The 21,616-nt window shown below is 31.3% G+C and overlaps 1 long non-coding RNA gene across 4 annotated transcripts in view; it reads left to right on the top strand.

Moving 5' to 3' along the window:
* The window catches only part of LOC107447505 (uncharacterized), a 278,517-nt gene that overhangs the window by 253,830 nt on the left and 3,071 nt on the right, over positions 1-21,616 (top strand). For all 4 annotated transcript variants that reach the window (XR_011638361.1, XR_001584538.3, XR_001584537.3 and 1 more), the window contains one exon: positions 10,210-10,276. This is a non-coding gene — a long non-coding RNA (uncharacterized lncRNA). The remainder of the gene's footprint in view (positions 1-10,209; positions 10,277-21,616) is intronic.

The following is a 21,616-nucleotide window of genomic DNA, read 5'->3' as shown; positions in this document are numbered from 1 at the left end:
GACGGTCTGGGAAACATCCCTGAGGATGATCCGAAGACATGCCATCACAATTTTGATCCTCTGCAGAGGGGATGGCACCCCCTCCGCAGAGGATCAAAATTGTGATGGCATGTCTTCGAATCATCCTCAGGGATGTTTCCCAGACCGTCTCCAATAGCCCATTGCGCAGCTCTAGTGCGACGCAAATGAATAACAATCAAGCTAAACCCTCTCCAAATATACAAGACCAGCACGTCCGCTTACAGACAACAGCTCAGTTCACGGCGTGGTGCACCGTTCGAAGGCTTGACTTCAGCGGAGCTGACTGCTGTAACATACCTGCCATCTTTTAATCCCTTCCATTATCATTTTTCCCAGTGGTATTAAAATGGAATTAAAACTTCAATTTTTAAGCAAACAAATGCGTTGCATATGAGCAAACTTAAGTTGACAACCATGATAGTAACGCATATTAATATATGTGCTTAATTTTTGAAAGAATAGTGGGGATCAAAATCATTTAAAAAGTAAGTTCATAAAAGAAAAAAATAGTATGTATTTATTACCACTTTAAATATGAAAACAAAATCTTCCGGAAAATCCGGAAGAGATGGCAGGTATGCTGTAACCATGGCTGAAAGCCCTTATATAGCAGGACGGAAAAGTGCAAAAACTGGTACGAAAGACATTTCATTTTAGCATTTTTTCGAGAAAAATAAAATATCTGTAACTATCAAGATTTCTTTTATAATTTTAGTCAATAAATGAAACTGCTTAATTTTCCAAGGAAAATGTGCCCCGCAGTGGACTGATCGTTAAAACACGGTTCCCAGCAGATCACCGAAGTTAAGCATCACTAGCTACGATCAGTGTGCGGGTGGGTGACCACTTGGATCAGCCTGCGTAGGGACCGAAGGTGTGAGGTATTGGTCCTCGTTAAACTGTTCTACCGTAAAGTGCTCGACTGCGCGTGCTGGTCGTCGGGCTAACGAAGCGGGTGTGCCATCCCCTCTGCAGCGGATCTAAATTGTGATGGCATGTCTTCGGATCATCCTCAGGGATGCTTCCCAGACCGTCGCCAATAGCCCATTGTGCAGCTCTAGTGCGACGTAAATGAACAACAACAACCAAGGATAATGCAGATATTGATGAATAGTTTTAAAAAGAATTAGTTAACTCCTCCCGGAAACTAGTTATAACCGAAATGGTTTTACTACCAGCCATTCCTCGTTTCAGTCTCGCTTTCAAACCTGGCTGTAACGAAAGGATTAAAAAGATATTTTGCTTAAATTTCTGAACCAATATCAAGTATGTTATTTTATTTTATGACAGTCGGGGAACAGCCGACCCAATTTTTTGGGATTACAACTACTAATGTTCAACTCCGTAGCCTTGTAATTTTGAACCCAATCCAGAACGCAAGGGAATTCCTTTATTAAGTATTGGGAGAACTTTTGCCTCCATGGAGGACTTTTTGATGGAACTAATCAGCAATTGCGTTATATGGAGAGGAAGACCACGAAAACCTCCCACGGTTAGCCTAACGGCAAAGCGACTCTATCCCATGATCCGTCTACCACTGAGAATAGTTCACGTCAGCACTGTGGCTATATTTTTTGCTTATCGTAATGTACAAGTTTAAAAACGTTATATATTACAGAGGGTCGCATAAATGTTGCTACAAACGTCTGGGGGAGTTGTTAGGGCACTTCAAAATTAAAATTGCATGGGAACCCATGCGGGAAATGTCGTCAAATGCCACTAAAGGTGCTTCCCTATTATGAATTGTTTCTCCGTATTCTTAGTAAGTGCCCCGAACCACGTACGCCGACAATTCTGGACATGCGTTCGTATACAGTTTTAGTGCTGATGATGTGCCCTAACTTCTCTACAAGTTTGTAGCCTGGATAAAGTATTGGGGGAAATTTGCCGTCGTGGAGGACTTCTTGATTTAACTTACCCACACTTGAGCTATAAGGATAGGAAAACCACAAAAACCTTACTGGGTCAGCCTTGTGGCAAGGGGATTCTAACCCATGATCCGTCTAACTGAGGATATTTTACGTCTGCGCAGTGGTCGTCTGGTGCGGAATTCGTATGACCTGCCATCGCTGGAATTGGAATCCGGTTCCCCTCATTGGAAGACAAACGCCCCTTTTCCACCACTGCTCAAAATCGAGTATTGATGTTATAAACATATTACGGTAGCCACATCTATTGTTTTTCTACAAAGTAAATTCCATTAATGAAACGGAAATTACAAAGGAACGCTAGCCAGAAATGGGTTAACTATGCTTATATGCTCCCGAAAAAACTAAAAAGTGGTATTAGTTTTTTAAAAAAGGAGCTAAAACTTTCTCAGTATTAACAATCTAACTAGAATTACAAATTAAAATGACCATATTTTGGATACATTAACTTAGAATTTTGAAAACATTTTGCACTAATACTTTTAGTATATTTTGAATTAATACTACAAACATAATCAAACACAGTTTTTCTTTTTAATATAATAACTATTTTTTTCATTTTTTTCGATGCTTGCAAAACTTGGCTTACCACTGTGCCATTTGTGTTACCTATTATTTAAGTAGTAATTAACCTAAAAGCATTCATTTAGTTTAAAAACATGTGAACGACCAGTTTAATATTTTCTTTATAATTGTTTGATGTTTAACCCATTAATGCCTAGTCGTTGGAAACAGAAAGCTATTTCAGTGCAATGCCGCGAATCGGCATCATGTGATTCGTCTTTAGTTAGAGACACATATTAAGCAATATTTGGGTTGGAAGTTGATAAAAAGAAATTTAAGTAAAATCATGAAATTTAGGTATTAATTAGATTACACCCTAAAGTAAACTAGATAAGAGTAATAAATAAAGAATTAAAAAAATATCTGCAATATTTTTAAGTAAACAGCATTAAATCAATTGTTTAACACGTTCTCGCTGGGTGTTGCGCCTGAAAGCGGGACGGAAAAGAGAAAATACTGGTAGAAGAACTATTTCAATATTAGATAATATTCGGGTTAAAATTTAAGTTTCTANTAACAATTCACTGTAAGGAAATTTATCACGGCGAAGAAGCAATTCAATATAAAAATTGCATCCGTTAAAAACAATTGGTAGTTATGGATTTTTATTATTCCCGGAAAAAAACTAAAAAATGAAATTTATTTGTTACCAGTGTTTACTCCGGTGCGCCGCCCGATGAGACAATCTATAGTGACCCACCGGTGGGTCACCCCGGCTTGAACGTGTTAAATAGACTTGAGAAAATGAATTGTGAAATATCATCACAATATGAATTTAGTAATATCAATTAAGACAAAGGGGTGGAAGTCAAAGGGAAAAAATAATTAACAATATAAGTTAATATAGAGTGAAATCAATTAAGCCAAAAGAAAATTAAGTCCGTATCTCTATTAACCCTTTGCACTCCAAGTAATTTTAAACGCTATTTGATCTAATACCAGCACTATAGCACTTTAAGTACACAATATAGTAATTATTAGACAATTTTAAAATTCTTAAAATAATCTGGATACCAATTATTAAGGTATAAAATTTCTTAATTTTAAAGTGGTGACTGTTGATGGTGCAATGTGTTAATGTGATGGTGTCTTGGTGATTACCACTCGTCAGGGCTGAAAGTCCAGATATAGCAGGACGGAAATGAGTAAAAACTGGTAGCAAATAAATTTCATTTTTAGCTTTTTTCTCGGGAATAATAGAGTATCCATAACTACCAAATTTTTTTAACGGTAAAAATTTAAATATGGAATTGCTTCTTTCCCGAGAAAAAAGCAGCAGTGAATTATTTTTTGCTAAGAAAAGATTTATTCCTCCCGAAAATTATCTATAATTGAAATAGTTCTACTACCAGTATTTTCGCTTTTTCCTTCTCACTTTCAGAACTGCCACTCATTTCTGGGTTGGTCATTGTTCTATAGTTATAAATTAAGTGATCTTTCGGCAGCGACCCAAAAGAATGCTCTGATATCGAAACACCAATAAGCTGCAGAGGTGAAAACTGTGCATGTATAAACGAAATAATTTGAAATTAATTGATGTAAATTTGGGAAAATTTAAATAAAAAGGTTAAAAAAATGCCAGCGGCAGATTTACCTCAGGAAAAAAAAACAGTAACAGTATTTCGTATTACAGGGCAGCCAAATTTCTACGCTTTTTGCAAAAATTTATTCTAGTGGTAGCTATGTTTATGTTTTAATGCATTTCTTTTTTATTCATTTAAATTTATTTTTCACACCACTACATAAAAATGATTTAAAAGTTCATATGCAACGCCACTCTTTTCAAGCTTCTTCGCGCTGCCCAGGTGCCCAGTTTTTCTAAATAAAGCAAGCAAGCAAGCTCCTTCGTGGAGGCGCTTTTAATATTTTGACATACAGTCGTCCCCAGTTAATTGATTATCGAATAATCCACTTATACGAATAAAATTTGATGTAACCAAATCATTTCATATGAAACTAATGTTAAACTTCCTCATTTAACCCTTTCGAGACGGGAGAGTCATAAATGTATTCGTAAGGAATCAGGATGGTAAAAAACTAAAAGCGGTAACTTAAGTTTGGGCAAGTCTAATTTGACAGATCTATTTTTGCTTTCACTTTCAATCTAACACATCCTATCCATGCGTGATAAAAATGTAACTATACAATTTTTAATTCAAACTAAATAGTGGTGAATTCAATAAAGCAAACTATCATTACCCCTGCCCAGTAATAAACTGTTTTAAAAATAGTTTGGCTACCAGTTTTATCTTTTTTGCCTTGATTATCGGCACCATGAGAATGCATATATGACTCGTCCGACTCGAAAAGGTTAAACTGATTTTTGCTGTTTCTTGTCCCCGCCTAATTGCATAAAGAGGAGGTACTGAAATTAAAAAATATATTTATATTTTTGAGAAATGTTTCACCAGCTGAAATGGAATTTCAGTTTTTCAGTTAAGGAAAGGATACAATAGCTGGTTCCTTTAACAGGGACTACCTGTTCCTTAGTTGGTCTAAACAGGTGGTAAAGTTTAAAAATTAATCAAATCTTGCTGCCGATTATAGATTTAAATAAACGAAAGGTTTTTTTTCTCCCTTCTTTGACTTACTTCAGTCACGCATCACTTAGAATGTAAAAAAAAGGTGCAGTGGGATTTGTTTTGTAGTCAAGCCTTGTGGTACCCTCCTGATGCGTTATTAGCTTTTTTAAGAAAAAGTTTCCAAAATCTGACACACTAGTGTACAGTGTGTCTCTCTCTTAAGTAGAATAATCATTGCTTTATCCAGTGAATAAATCTGAGTTGGTTTCAAGTTGAGCGCAATTAATCGAAGAAAAAAACAAACTAGATTAGCACATTAATTTTGAATTTCTCGAGTTTCGAAGATTCGAAAAAATTAATGAATGAATAAATAAAAAAAATTCTGAATACATTTGAAAGGAATAAGCAAGTTTTGAAAGTATTAGTATAAACAGAAAGGGGAAAATCTAATTTTCATAAATTGACGAATTAAACGGGTCTAAAAATCGTCTTCAATTACAGTTTTTTTGGAAGGGATCAAATAATATTTTAGTATCTATATTATACTTTTCACTAACATTGATTTAGTTTCATGTAACTTTAAATGACATTTATATTTTATGATCATAAACTGATGAATTGAAATTATTGAATTGTTTATTCATCATAAACTGAGTTTATTTAATCAAAACGGTACATTATGCATTAAATACCATTAAAAAGTAAAATTTCGCAAATATTTAGAATTTAAGATTGAATATTGCACTCCATTTTCAGTCGAATAACCCGTTTAATAGCACAGCTTTGGCTGGAACCGATGATATTCTTTTAAGCGTGGTTCACTGTATTACCAAAAACTCTGAAAGCTTTATTCCATATCAAGCAGTTGTCGTTTTCATTCTCTAGCTTTGTCTGAAAATTTAGTACTAAGTTTTTCCATAAAATATCTTCAACTTTCAAGTCGGATCTAATGCTATTATTCTAGCTAATACACTTATGTGCACCAACACGATGTCTGAAAGGTTTTTCTTCGAAGGAGGAGAGTTTATTTTGAAGATACACTGGTAAAATGGTAATTGCTGGACATTACTTAATAAAGGGCGTATTGCGCATATATGATAAGATATATAGCTCTATTGCATCTAAGATCATTTTAGGATTGGGTGTTGAACATTGAGTTTAGGGTCCAGTAGGCAACCATCGGCTTTTTTAATATTATTGTTGATATGGGTGCTCCATGGTAAGTTAGAAATAATTGCAATGCCTAAGTATTTGGTATTTTTTAGATGACTTAGTGTTTACAGCTTAGTATAATGAAGTTATTGGTATTGATTTCTGATATTTGGGGTCATTTCTTCTAACTTTAAACACTAAGAGTTGGCATTCGTCGGGATGTAGTTTGGTCTTCCACTTAGAGCACCATGTTTCAATGTCGTAATTTTCTTCTGCATTTCATATATTATTTGATTGTGACTAATTGATCTAGTGATAACTACGTGGTCATCAGCATATATGGCAGTATACTCATTTAGGTTTTTATCATTAATGGAGAAATCAGCAGTAAATAGAATGTGAAGTAGAGGATCAAGTATACTTCCTTGTAGTACGCCGACTTTTATATGCGTAGGTATTAATAATCTTGATTCTGAATTGACGATTGATGAGAAAGGAATTTAGGATTAAAAGGAGATCGTCGGGGATGCCCACGAATTGCAGTTTGACGATTATTTCTTTAGGCCACACTCGATCGAATGCCTTGGTGGCGTTTAGCACGAGTATGGGGACAGTTTCATATTTGAATTTGGTATTGCTGATATATTCCAGTATGTTTACAAGTTGCATTTTAGTTGAGAGATTCATACGAAATCCGTGTTGCTTTGATATATTTTGCGGATAATTATCTAATCATCATCGAAGATTTTTGAGAGCATTGAAAGGGACCTATGGGATGGTAGTTTTCAAGAGACGAAGCATCTTTCTCAGGCTTAGAAAAAAGAATAATATCCGATTTCTTCCTCTCGTTGGGAAAGCATTCATTTTTAATGCAAGCGTTGAAGATGTTTGTGATCTGGCCAATTTAAGTTTTGAAGCATATTTTTAACTATCGAATTTGTGGCATCATCATAGCCAGGCGTCTTCCTATTGTTAAGCATGTGAATAACGTTAGTCTTCATCGGTCGTTAGTCCAATAGTAATTGGAATACTGGGATAGGTATTAGTGATCCTTTCATATGTATCACTAACAAAGTTGTCAGTATCGGGCAGGAGATGTCTCTATTAATATTAAATTTCTCTTCTGTAGTGTTGGCGAAAACTTCGACTTGGTTCTGCGCGGTGTATTTGTTTTGGCATAAAGCCCGTCGACAGGAAGGTTGCTGAAAAAAGATCTTTTGAGGGCTCTGGTCATTCTCCATATGAATTTATCTTTAATATTTAAGTTATTGAGTTTTCCATTTCAGAGATCCTTACGATGTGTGTTGATTGTGTGTCGAGGTCTTTTGGGGTCAAGATTGAAGGTATGTTGGTATCTTTTGGTGTTTGTAAGTTTGATAAGTTCTTTGATGTGATTAGGAAGTTTACAGTTATTCACATTGATAGGAAAGAGTTCAGTTGAGTCAACTTCTGCAGTAGAAATGGCATTTGAAGGTTTTCTGTATTAGAATTGATGTCTTCATTGATGGACATATTATCTTGATAAATGTTCATATTATCTTGACATATTATCTTGATAGATTTGTAATGATAATATCAAGGGATATCGGCTGGAAAAATGAGTATATGTTGGCTGGGTACGTAAAAGTAAGTCATTATTTTTCTTTTGTTTTGTGAAGTCGATTTCCGAGTTTTTATTTTTTATTCTTTCTGCAGTTCCAAATAGTATTCTTAGTGAGTAAAATCTGCAAACGCAATGGCGTCAACGTTAGAAGAGAAAAGGCATTTGAAATAATTTTCGTTACGGTTATTATGTGATGGATTGTAAATAGAAGAGATCTTGATGTTTCTGTACTTAATTTAAATAATAATAGAAATTCCATTCCGATTATCTTTACTGTTCATGTCAAAAACAGATGACTTGTATTTTCTGTGGATAAAAATGGAACTACCGCCTGCAGTTCGGATGATTCGATCACACTTATAAATGCACTTATAAAATTAGGGATCACACTTATAAAATTAGGGATTTTAAGTTTATTGCTAGGTTTGATGTCTGTCTCTGTAACTGCTATAATTTCTGGATTCTATTTTGCGATGAAATCAAGAAATTCTGAGAATTTGGTAAAGGTATTATTTACATTTCACAGGGCTATTGAGAGGGCTATTAAGAAAAGAACAGAAGTGTCTATTGTTAATAATTAATATTCGACAGTCCTTGATTGATTTAAATGAGGAGTTAATGCTTATTTGATTTTGGAAAGAAAGAGATACACATAGGTTATTGCTTGCATTTATAGCCTGTTGTAGAAGCATTGCCGGCGGGTTAAGATGTTAGTGATATTAAACTTAACTCAAACCAGGTCTTGAGAAATTAGATTTGAATTTTTTTTGGTTATCAAATGATCTTCTACTGTCAGTTTTGCTTTCTATCTTTTCAAGAATGCTTTCAAACTTAGGGCACTTGTTAGGATTCAAGAAATTAGGATAACAGAATTTTGATTGAGATCTTTTTTTATTCTTTAAAGTCACCTCAGAAGTCATTCAACCAATGCGGGTTACTATAAATTAGTTTTAACCAAAGCTTAATGAGAAAAAAATATATTTACTTATTTATAACAGAATTCTCAGGGTCCTCAATAAACTTATTGTTGTAAGACTAAGAAAACTAAGATGAATAAGTTTTAGTATTACTTTCCTTAAAGTTTTGATTTTGAATAATTCTTCAGTGAAAATATATTGCAGCCGTTCCATAATAAATCTGATACAACTTCATAATTTTTAACACATTACCTAAAGGAAAGAACATTTGTACATATTTGTCATTAAATTAAGAGAATAATTTCAAATTTCATAATTCATTTAATTACCCAATTCCATAAAAAATAAATATAATAGATTTCTGATGTTAGAAATAAATGTATATTTCAATATTATCAAAATATTTTGCGAATGTCTTGCTCATCCAATAGAAATACTAACGATGAAATAATTGACTTACCATTCCCTTTCCTTTAAAAGAAGTTCCAAATTTTGTGAGTGTTATAAACGGTTATGTACGTGCTAATCCTAGCTACTTCTAATTTTATTTAAATCGCTTGTAAATAAATTTTATTAAATCAAAGATAAAATTTTGAAGCCTAATATTTGCTGTAACTTTAAATGCCTTCGAAAAATTGGCAAGTAGGATGTTAAGCAAATCTGGGACTGTAATGATCAGAGAGAAAAAAAGGAGTAGTTTTGCAACCACTTTTTGAACTCTTGAATTATTTTTGAAAATAAATATAAACATTTTACATTGTCAAAAAGAGATTTTCACTTGATCAGCGCTCGCTGCACTACCACCATGGGTGAAAGCCCTTATATAGCAAGACGGAAAGGAGAAAAACCTGGTACGTAAAACATTTCATTCCAGCGTTTTTTTCGAAAAAATGAAATATCTGTAACTATCAAGATTTCTTTTATAATTCTGGCAAATATATAAAACTGCTTCTTTTCNTAAATATTAACATTTTACATTTTCAAAAAGACATTTTCATTTGATCAGCGCTCGCTGTACTACCACGTAGAGGATCTTTGAGGAATGAAAATTTCAGATTTTACACGAATTTATTTTTTAAATTGCATCGCGACAAATATAATTATTAAATCTGAATTCAGTTAATTATAATGGTAGAAACTTTTTATATAAGTCTTAGATTTGAAATAGTTTATGATAGCAACGGAAACACGGGAAATCTTGTAAGCGGTCAACAAAGTTGTTTTCTTTGAACTATAAAACTAGTTTAACTTAAATAATAATCATCTTCTTTTATAAAAATATAGTTTTAATGAGTATTTATGGTGTAAATGATAATCAATCATAAAGTGTTCCATGCTCACAACGTGTTACGTTTGTAGTATTGATGTATTGTTAAATAGTTATATAGATTAATATTGCATGGTAAAAAGGGGAATATATCAATACATATTGAAGTTAAATTTTTACTTATAAATTTTTAAGCTCTGTATTTAAAATCTGACATATCTATTTTTGTTTTCAGATTTTATGAAATTGAAAAACGAAGATTACGAAAATCAAGGAAATCTCTTCATTTTTCCAATTTCAAGGTGAGTTCATATTCAAAGATCTTTCTAAGCTTTTTTTACTTCGTTGTTCTCTGTTTTATAGTCTTTTCCCTTTTTAATAACTTAGAAAATTTATCTTTTATCCATAGAAACTTTTAAAACGATGCCATAAACAAATAGAATTTTGTAAAAAGAAATGACAATTTGCATCCTCAAAATGGGTGGGATTCAAAGGTGGGGTTTGTTACCCGCCTTTATTTACCTTGAATGGTAGTTACTGAGAACTGTAAATTTAAGCTTTGAAACGCTTGATTGGTCTAGTATATGCTCATTTCAATCATACGTTATTGTTTTTTACTCTGGATTATGACTTTAAATGTGAAAATATTGGTTTAAAACGAGATTTAAAGCCCTGAGTAGCCACCCCTATTATATTAGAGGGACCACCTCTATTATAATGATATATTTAGCTCTAACTTTAAAAATGTTTGAACTTATAACTCCTTAAACTATCTTTAACTCATAGAAACTTATAGGCCATGCAAAAGATTGACAATATCTTGCGATAGCTTCTGGAATAGCTTAGATTCACAAAAGTACCTCTCGGAAATTCAGAGTTAAACTTAAGCGCCTCCTTCTTTATAATATAGAACCTCCCTCAGAAATGATTTAATGCTGATTACTACTGTGACAAGCACGTGGTTTAAAAGAGTTGGTTAGTTGAAAATTCTTCTTGATAACTATTGAATAAAGTATATTAAGCTTATACTAGATGTTTCAAGTGAACAGATGTCCTTTAACAATCGTTTTTTGCACTATAAATATACCTGAGCAATATTCAGTACCGATGTAGGACACCAGATGGCGCTTAAAGCTCATTTTTCATTTTTTTAAAAAAATAAGATTTAAATGAGTTTATTCAGAGTTTTCAAATTTAACTATAACTTAGAATGTTCTGGCATCAAAGAAGATACCATTTACAAGTCCTGTTATATCTGTACTATTTTGGCTTGAAGATTTTGATTCCATTTACTTACATCTCTCTCTTTTTTTTTAAATATATGAGCAGAGCAATGCAAAACATGTAATAATTTTTGTTATAAAACTAATCAACTAATAGACCATTCAGATGTACGGAAAATTATATTTTTATTGCTGCTTTTGGGAAGTTGGCAATATTTTAAAATGCGTCCAAATGCTGATACGATTTACTTTAATATATATGTGTTATTTTTCTCAACGCACAAGATATTTAAATTTACAACTTTCAAATATTTGTCAGATTATCGGAGGAGTTTTGAAATTCCCTTTTTGTGCAGGGAATGAAGGTGATTGTCAAATTCAGCATTTTTATATTCTACTTAGTTGTTCGCGACATGCTGCTCTAAAAACATATTAGTGTAGTTATTTTCTATCACTAAAAAGTTTTTTTTATTAAAGTTTCGTTGGGGACACTTATTTCATAGCTATTAAAATCTGAAATGAAAAAAACAAAAGAAAAAAACTGTTGTGATTCTAATAATAGTTCGCTGTAATCTTCTAATACCCTCAAAACTCTAAAATTTTAATTTATATTAAAAAAAAAAAACAATGGTATTAGGCATTATATTCTAATGCTTGAAAATATAATTGTTAATTTAAGCTGTCTTTAAAGCACAAATTTTTTAATTGAAGAGATAGATAAAAAAAATTGTACAGAGAAAAAAATTAAATCTTTGCGAAAGTAAATGCAAGGGAAACTCATAAATTTACAGTTACAATTTTTTTGTGAATGTATAAATTACATATAATATGAATATATGAATAACATTTCATTAACAATTTCATTTTAGCTTTCTATTAGTCTTCGAAAATTTGGACCCTTGGTCATTATTAGTGGAGGTAACAAAATAAATCTAATCACTTTTTTTAAAAAAGCAAAACAAAAAAAAAAATAAATAAATAAATAAATAAAAAAAAATTATAATGAAGAGAAAAAAAAATTCAAATCTCTAAATTTTACCAAATACTTCTATTCTCATTTTTTATAATAAACACAGTCATTTCTTTTTTTAATAAAAACATGAAGTAAATGAAAATATGAAAAAAAAAATATTATACCTTTTAAGCCGTTTTGTAAAAAATATACTAATTAAATTGTTTGAAAATGGGGACGCTGCAAAAAAAAAAGAAAAAATTATAAATAAATAAATAGCAGCAAGAACCCATATTGCCTATAAGCCTAAAATTTCCTTACATAAGTTTTTCAACATTATAAAAAAGAAAAATCAAGCGTTTTCAAAATTATCAATCTGTCATTGTTGATTTTGTGTCATTAACAACCTAAATTTAGTGTAGGCAGCTTTGAAAGAGTTACGGGTTGTAAGAAACTGATAATAATAATAATGAGAAGAAGAAGAAAATAAATTTGGCAAAGGCTCCCTTAAAAAATAAAATGCACTTTTATAAAAATAAATTGCAACTGCACAAATATGCTATTAAAGATCATTCTAAAATAATAAAATTCTTTCATTGCAAATTGCCTCTCCTAAAAGTTAGGCGAAGTTATAAATTATAAAGTTTTAGTTTCCATTCAATAACACTATGGTAGTGTAACAATATTTAAAGAAGCAAAAATTGGTTAGTGTTTTTAACATTTAAAAATTTTGATTATCGGGTTTATGTATACAGAGTGATTATGAACACAGCTGGAAATGTTATCGCACACCGCTAGATGCGCACTACCTTTCTGAAGTTAATCTTCATTAGTCTTCGAGTTGGTATTTTTATTTATCTAAATTACCTTAATTTTATAATTTTAAATTATTATTGTGAAAAATTGCATTCAAATGGACTCAAAAAACCGTTTTCCACTAAATTTAATGATTAGGCAACATGCTTAACTAACTAATCAGACATATTCATAAAGTTTTGTGGGACGTGCTAAGGAAGCAATGGAAAATGGCTGTTTTACTTACATATGTAATACTTCTTCTGTCTCTAATTCGTTGCTACATTTGCATACTTTTGCACTTATTATTGATATGATTTTCTGATTTTGTTTGAATATTTTTCAGAAATTTCAATGCGCAATGCTATCAAACAACAGCATTTACTTACCAAGAATTCCTTCCTCTTCTTCTTGAATCAGTACCAAATTAGTTTAAAAAATCCAGAGCTCGTAAGCCTTGAGGAAGCATCCCATTTTGTTAGTACTCCTCCTGCAGTAATTAATTAAATATATGCTTAAAACTATGTTTTAGTCATTGAATCGTGAATTTATTAGTAGTATAGTTTAACTGGTGTCTATCTATTGCATTGCTTTTAGAGTTACTTATGACTCCACCTATTTGAAATGTAGCAACTAATTTGGGGCAAAATTTTCGACCTAAATGTAGCAATTAATTTGGGAAAGATGGAGTATAAAATAGTACAAAGAAAATAAGTTCAGATAAGTCCAAAGTCAATCATGAAGCTTCAAATACTGAAAAAATGTTTTTAAAATGTCGAAAATGCAAACAATTTCTTGCAGGATTGTATCCCTACTACGTAATCTTGCCATAATTTGCTTATATTTTGATAATTATCAGCATCTGAAATTTCATGAATTATACTATGGGTGTATTCGAAATTCCTTCTTTCTATACTTCAAATTTATATTACTTATATAGGTAAAACAAAATTTGCTATGAAACTATGTAATATTTGCTATGAAGATAGATATACCATCCATGGTATATCTATCTTCTAACCTATGCAAAAAGTAGTTTATTTCTGAAAATAGGGGAAAACTACTACATATTCTCCGTAGTTTCAGATAATATTCCTCTCAGTAGTAGCAAGAGTAATAAATTTATGCTTTAATAAATTAGACTGAAGAGCATTTTTAACTCCACTAAATTCAAGTAATTTAAATATATGTCTGCATTAGGTCCTTCAGGCGAATGTTTAAATTCGTAAATTCTAGAAAATTGTTTTGACAAACCTGTTTGTTTTAAACATTCACTACCAAAACTTAATTAATAAACCAAACCAAATTAATAAAATAGAATTGTAAAAAATTTAATATTCCGTAATTGGATTTTTTAAATATGTTGAATGCCCTTAAATTCTGAAATTGCTAATTCTGAACTTTTAATTACTAATTCTTGAAAAACCCAAAGTGCCTATAGAATCGATGAACACACAAAAAAAGGAAATTCCAAATGGATGTGCACACACACACACGTAAAAAAATTTTTAAAAAGGCAGAATCAAAATTTAGACACCGAAATTCTCCATATCAAAGTTAGATAAAGTTGCCGTTTATAAAAATACTCAGTAAATCAAACTACTATTATTATCTGCAACAAAATCAAATTTTTTCCTGATAAAGTTAAAATTCTAACAAACAGCCCAATATAAACCTGGATTTCCTGAGGAAAGATTTAATAAAAGTAAATATCAAACAAGTCATTTTGCTTCACAGAAGTTACCTCCTAGGCCATGTAAATATTGTATTAAACTAGAAACAAGCCAAATTTCTTTAATGCTGAGAATCAATCCCATCAAGAAGACAGACAAACAAACAGCAACTACAAAATTGATAATATCCGGCTACCTTCAAAATAAAAATGAAAGCTTTCAAAGTGACAACCACCGAAGTCTTATAAATACAATCTTTTTAAATGACGACACAGGTCAAACTTTAAATACTATACTTACTAAAATTTTTGAAAAATTAAATGTATAAAAAGATAAGTAAAATTTCATTAATGTTGAACAGGTACAGGGTAATTGGCAACTTTACCAAACTTGCACTAAATATAAAAGTAGGAAATGCATCTAAATCAGTTGATTCATTTATCTTAAATACTGATTTACTTTACGCCATCTAAGCTTTAGAAGTTTGTATTAGGTTTCAATTGGTGATTGAATGTGTGAAACTGGTGGCAAAGTACAATAGGAGAAAACTGATCACATTCTCTGATAATAAAAGTGGCCTGTCTTTACATAATTTTCCTAAAATTCCGGTTGAAGATTGCAATAAGTATAATGATAAAGAAAATAACGTCATAAATAAAGATAAAGGATGTTCAAATAAAATAAAGAAAGGAAAGAATGCTAAATCAAAATCAAATAACACTAATGTTAAAGAAAATGTAAAAGAAAGTAATTTTTTGGACATAAGAGTAGGTAAGAAATATAAAGTTGCCACAAGTGTAAACAAAGTAAATTAAGGGGAAAATAAAAGAGAAAATTGACTCAAGAATTTAAATAGCAAAACTAAAAATGATCTTGAATTTTCAAATATTACTGAAACTGATTGTGATATTGCCGCGCTACATTGTCAAAGTCTGCCTACGGAATAATGGAAATCCAAGATAGATGAAAAAATTTCCAATTACAGGAAATTTTACTTGATTTTTCAGATATATTTTTGCTAAAGATAAATATGTTTGAAAAACTGATAAAACATAACATAATTAACGAAAGCTCTTCTCCTTATTCAGCTTCAGTAACTTTAGCTTTGAAAAAAGATAAAATTGAAAAAGCAGATTATGTATTTACAAAAGAAAAATCAGACAAATTACTACATCGCATGCTGAACCATTACTACTCATAGAAGCTCTCATAGATTAATTAGACAATAATGTATATTTAACCATCTAATTATGATTAGTGGTTATTGGCATTTTGCAATTCAACTTGATGACACTGAAAACCTGTTCACCAACTGCACTTTTAATTTGTTACCAAGAATGGGTCATACGAATGGTTATGGTTGCCATTTGGGAGGAAGAATGCTCCAAGTATCTTTCAAATTTTCAATTAGCCGAATACTCAAAGAACATAAAGTTAAATTTGCATCCAATTAAATTTTGACTAGGTTATTTTTTTCCAATAGTTTTCAAAATAATTTCAATCACATTAAGAAAATTTTGGAATATTTTAATTAGAAAACTTAAAACTAAAAGCTTCTATACTTTCTTTTTTTGCAAATTAGAATTCTATTTTGAGGATATAAAATATTTAATGGCATAGTCCTCATGATAATGAAGAGCTTGATAATGATTACATTTAAGTAATTAAAAAATTAAACCCCCCAACTGATGTTAAGTGTCTTCAACGCTTCTGAGGATAATAAATATGCATCTTATAATAAATATGTATAATCTTAAAATCTTATGTAAAATAACGTAATATATCCAGTGTTATCGTAACTTTTATTTTCTTATTTGAATAAAAAATTCTGGATATTAATTGTTTCAAATCTTCGATAAGTTTCAATAAAAGAAAAAAAAATGGAAAAATTATTATCGCTCAAATCAGAACAGTAAAAAATAAACAAGATAAAAATAACCAACATAAATCAGTTTTCTTGTTTCAAAAATAATTTTGCACTTTTACAGACTATTTTGTTGATATCAGAACAGTGGCTTGAAGTTTTTCCAAAATAAAATAAATTCTAGCTAATAATAAAACAATAAAATTTCTCTCCAAAATATTAAATAGTATAATAATTAATAATAATAAATAAATAATAATTAATAATAAGTAAATAATAATTAATAATAAATAAATAATAATTATTAATAAATAAATAATAATTAATAATAAATAAATAATTATTAAATAAATTAATAAAATAATTGATAGCACAACAATTGCTTTATATTTTTTAAAGTTTCAAAAATAAAATAAAAATATGAAAAAGGTGCTCTCCAAAACGTTAAACAGTATATACACCGAAGAGCCATTACATTATGACCACCCTCCATCTATAACAATGGGCTCGCCCAGGTTTTCATGGTTTCTCGCCCAGGAACAATGTTTTCATGGGGTATATTAGGANTTGGTTTAGAAAATTAAATCTGCCACGCTACCCCCTCTCAATGTGAGGGAATTGCAGGACCAGTTGGTGAGCGCTTGGTACCAGATACCTCCGCCTACCTATCAGCACCTTGTGGAATCAATGCCACGGCGGGTTCTAGCAGTTTTGAGGGCTAAAGGTGGTCCTACATGTTATTAGCAGGATGGTCATAATGTAATGGCTCTTCGGTACATATATATATAATACGTTTATATATACGTTTTAAAAAAAGAACCACTAATCGGAATGACATACTTCAACGGAATACTATTGAAGAAAGGGGAAAGCTTATAACATGAGAAAAAATAGTTCGAAATTGCAACAGATAGCACTTATTTAAAAGGGTTTGACTGCAAATGGCAAATGAATCGTAAATCAATGCAACAACTGTACTGTTCAGTGTGTATGACTGTATTTTTGTGATACTGTTCGTTACACAAAAGTCCATCCACCACGACAAGGTCATAACTCATCGGATGGGAAAAATCGTTTTAAACTGTCCAGATGCCGAAAATCACCTAAAAAAGCATGAATAAAATCAGTTTTTAATTGTTCTGAGGTCAAAAACCGCATATAATGCATCAATCAAATTGGGTTTTAATTATCATGAAGTCAAAAACCACATAAAAAGCATCAAAACAAATCGGTAATTAAATTTAGTGAGTCTGGTGCAAAACATGTACAATATGCTGTCCACTGTTTTCTGCAACAAGTTGAAATAGAGAAACAGCATGTTCCACAGCTGATCGAAGTGTCTCCGGGGCAGTCATGCGCTGAATGTGTCTCGCAATGCGTACTTTAGTTAAGTTAATGTCAATGTGTACTTTAGTTAAGTTAGTAATCAGAGCACACAACATCATTCAGATAGGCCCACAGAAGTCACACAGATTAAGATCAGGTGATCGGGATGGCTAGGTTGTTGGAAAATAACAACTGATAATTCTGAACTTTTTACCAAAGAGACAAATATTAATTACTTTATTATTTCATTCTTGAAATTTACCCCTGAGAAATATCGTGTCACGTGACATAACATCGTGCTCTTCATGGTATATTAATAATATGACTCGCCGGCCAGGTGCGGATTTGAATCCCGCTCTGGGCATGGATGTTTCTCTCTATGTGTTGTCCTCTGTTGCGTGAATGTGGCTCACCCTATGAACAGGTATCAGTGGCAGTGTGGCGTGGGTAATGTTGTTCGCTTCCATGACTTAGGCTCACAGGTGCATATTGGGTAACGTTAAGTGAGCAACACTTCAGGCATCTTCCCAGGTGAAGGAAGTAAAAGTTCTGTAAATTCCTGCCATTGAAAAAGAAATATATGACTCTGGTTATTCTTAATTTGAAATAAAGCATTTGAAATAAAGCATATCTAATGTGGTAAGAAACAATATAAAATATCACATCAATCTAGACTTAATTGCCTCGCCATTTTTATGTTTAAAATACTTTTTACATCACTACAAAATAATCAAGTTTCGCAACAGCAGTTCGGAAAGAGTTTAATCATCTCTTCCGATAACTGAAAGTGTTCAAACGGTTTTTTAAATGCAGTCAAATTCTTTAGCAAGTAAATCAGCTTGCAAAATAGCCCTTTAATAGAAGAGCTCTTATAAACAAGAAAGTGTTAGGAAGTACAATATGTTTTAAATATTTTTTTAAAATAATGAATATAATTAATTATTAAATAATTAATTGTCTTACTTCCTTGTTAACATTCTCATATGAATAAATCAGAAATATAAATATTAAAGTAGAATATATTTCTTTCAGTCATTTTTGTAACAGAATTTCGTTTCATGCGCAAAAATGGTTTACTTTTGAAATAGCCTGCTCTGTCTTCTTATAAAAACCGTATGGATGCCTTCTGATGTTGAAGGAGATGGTTTAGCACAGGATTCTTTTGTATTCCAGAAAGGAGAAAAACCTAATATTAAAACTATTCATGTTCTATCTCATTCAAGCTTTTATTTTTCTCTAAAACAAGCTCAATATGAAATGGTTTTACAACTAGCTTTTTTTTTCTAAATTCTGCTTTCTGTTCTTCATAATTAATGATTTATAAGTCATTCTTTGTATTGAGTGCCCAATCTCGCATATGCATAGTGCTGGGGGAAAAAGGAACAAAAAGAAAACGGACTACCCTGAATAACTTTTGATCCAATGATTGGATCTCAATCTTAATGGAATGCATGACTGATTTTAACTATGTTAATTAATTAGCGCAGACGATATTTTAAGTTAAGAGTTTGGATGCAAAAGCGTACTTTCTCTGAATAAAACTACCATTTCTTCGACAGATTTAGATTTCAGACCCCAAAAATATTGGGAAATATGGTCCCAATATTTTTCAGAGGAGAAAGATCCATTGTTTGAACTCCGTAATGTTAAGTTTACTTTTTACGTATTTCGAAATATCACGAGAACTTTTTAAGTGAATTAAACATTTTTTGCATACAACTATAAAACTCGTTTATTCAAAGATTATAATGAAACAATTTCGAATTATTTTTTACGGCATTTTAAAGAATGTAATTTTGCATGGAAAAATATAAAACTTGAACAAAATCGATTGAATGGATTCTGAGAAATCAAATTTCACATACGGCATTTTTAAAATTCGCGAAATTGCTGAGAAATAAAATTTTAAGTATACGAAATCATTATTTTTTTAAAACGATTCTTGGTGCGATTTTCTAATACCGATTTCTCAGGAGCTGTTCTACCGATTCCGCACAAATTTTGTAATTTGCCATGTAAAATTTCTTTAAATTGATGTAAAAATTATATACCTTACAATACAAACTTTTCCCACTTTTATTAATCAAAATAATAAATATTTTCTAAAATTTATTTTATGCGCGGAATTTTCTAAGGATAAAAACATTTCATAATTGTGCTCAAAATTTCTTTAATTTGCTTACAAAGATTTCGAGATATGGCAAATAAACAGAACATTTCCCAAATTGCTGCCACCCCCTATATTTTGGGAATCCGTTCAAGAAAAGGTATGTTTATCCAAAGAAAGTCTCTTTTTGCGTCTGCTTTAATTAATTAGCAAATTTGAAGTCACTCCCTCCTACCATTAAGATTGATCATTAGATAAAAAATTACTCAGAGGGGCCCGCATTTTTCGTACTGTATTTAAATAAATATAATTTTAGAAAAGTATTTGCGTAATATTTCTCTCTCAGATTCTCAATTCTAAGAATCAATTAGGATTTAACGTGTTAATGAGAGAACTTAATTAGAAGAAAATTCTTCTTTAATTTATTTATTTCTTATTTTAATACGACTCGGTACTGATGACACTGAATCATAATTAAGTTTCGGACACAAAAACGTCATTTCTCTGAATAAACGTACGTGCTATTCGACAGATGTGAAATTTTTGATAATATAAACATATTGGGAGAATGTGTAAAATATGGTCACGATATGAAAATGAGCCAAGCATTTGGGCCCCTTAATGCTAATCTCACTTATTGCGTATTTCGCCAAGTATAGAAATTTGTTTTAATGAAGCAGTATTATAAAATTTATTTATGCAAACGTAGTTCTAAGTAAAAAATAAGTTTTAATAATTGTCAAGTATTCTTTTTATTTGCTTATCTAATAATATATTTGAAAACATTTAAAATTATAATGTATGTAAATTTTTTTATTTAAGTTATTAGTTTTAAATGCAAAATTCTAAATCTGGACGAAATGGATTGAATAATTTCAGAGTTATAAAAAAAAAAAAATCGTACTTATGAAATATTTCTTTCTTAATGATTATTTGACGAATTTTGCTCAAATTTATTTTCATTAAAAATACATGCTTTCAAATTCATTTAATTTAAAAATACATACCTTCTAATGACGGGAAAAAAATTTCCGGCGATTTTAATTTATGACCATCGCTGAACAACCGACCCAATTTTGGTTTTACGACCACTAATGTTCAACTCCGTAGCCTTATAATTTTGAACCGAATCCAGAAAGCAGCGGAACTCTTGGATCAAGCATTGGGAGATATTTGCCTTCGTGGAGGACCTTTTTGATGAAGCTAATCCACACTTGCGTAACATGGAAGGGAAAACCACGCAAACTTCCCACGGTTAGCCCGACTGTAGGGGGACTCTAACCCATGATCCGTCAATAACTGAGGATATTTCAGGTCAGCACCATGGTTGGTGCAAGACGGATGCGGAATTCGTATCAAACAGCTTCACTAGGATTCGAACCCGGTTCACAACATTGGAAGGCGAACGCTCTGTCCTCTGAGCTATCACGGGATTAACAACGATTAAATATATTTTCAATTATTAAGTAAAATAATGACTAAAATAATGTTTTTTTACATGCAATTATCTTTGTGAATTGCGACAAAAAAAAAATTATCACCGTGAATATCTTTTGATCCAATAATTGGATTTTCGATCCAATAATTGGTTCGAGGGAGTAACCTCGAATAAGCTAATGAATTAGTGAAGGCGATATTTCGAGTTACGAAATCAGGCACAAAAACATACTTTCTCTGAATAAACATACAATTTCCCCCCCCC

Source organism: Parasteatoda tepidariorum, chromosome X2, assembly GCF_043381705.1.
Source record: "Parasteatoda tepidariorum isolate YZ-2023 chromosome X2, CAS_Ptep_4.0, whole genome shotgun sequence".
Classification (NCBI taxonomy): Eukaryota; Metazoa; Arthropoda; class Arachnida; order Araneae; family Theridiidae; genus Parasteatoda; species Parasteatoda tepidariorum.
This window is presented reverse-complemented; position numbering and strand designations above follow the sequence as displayed.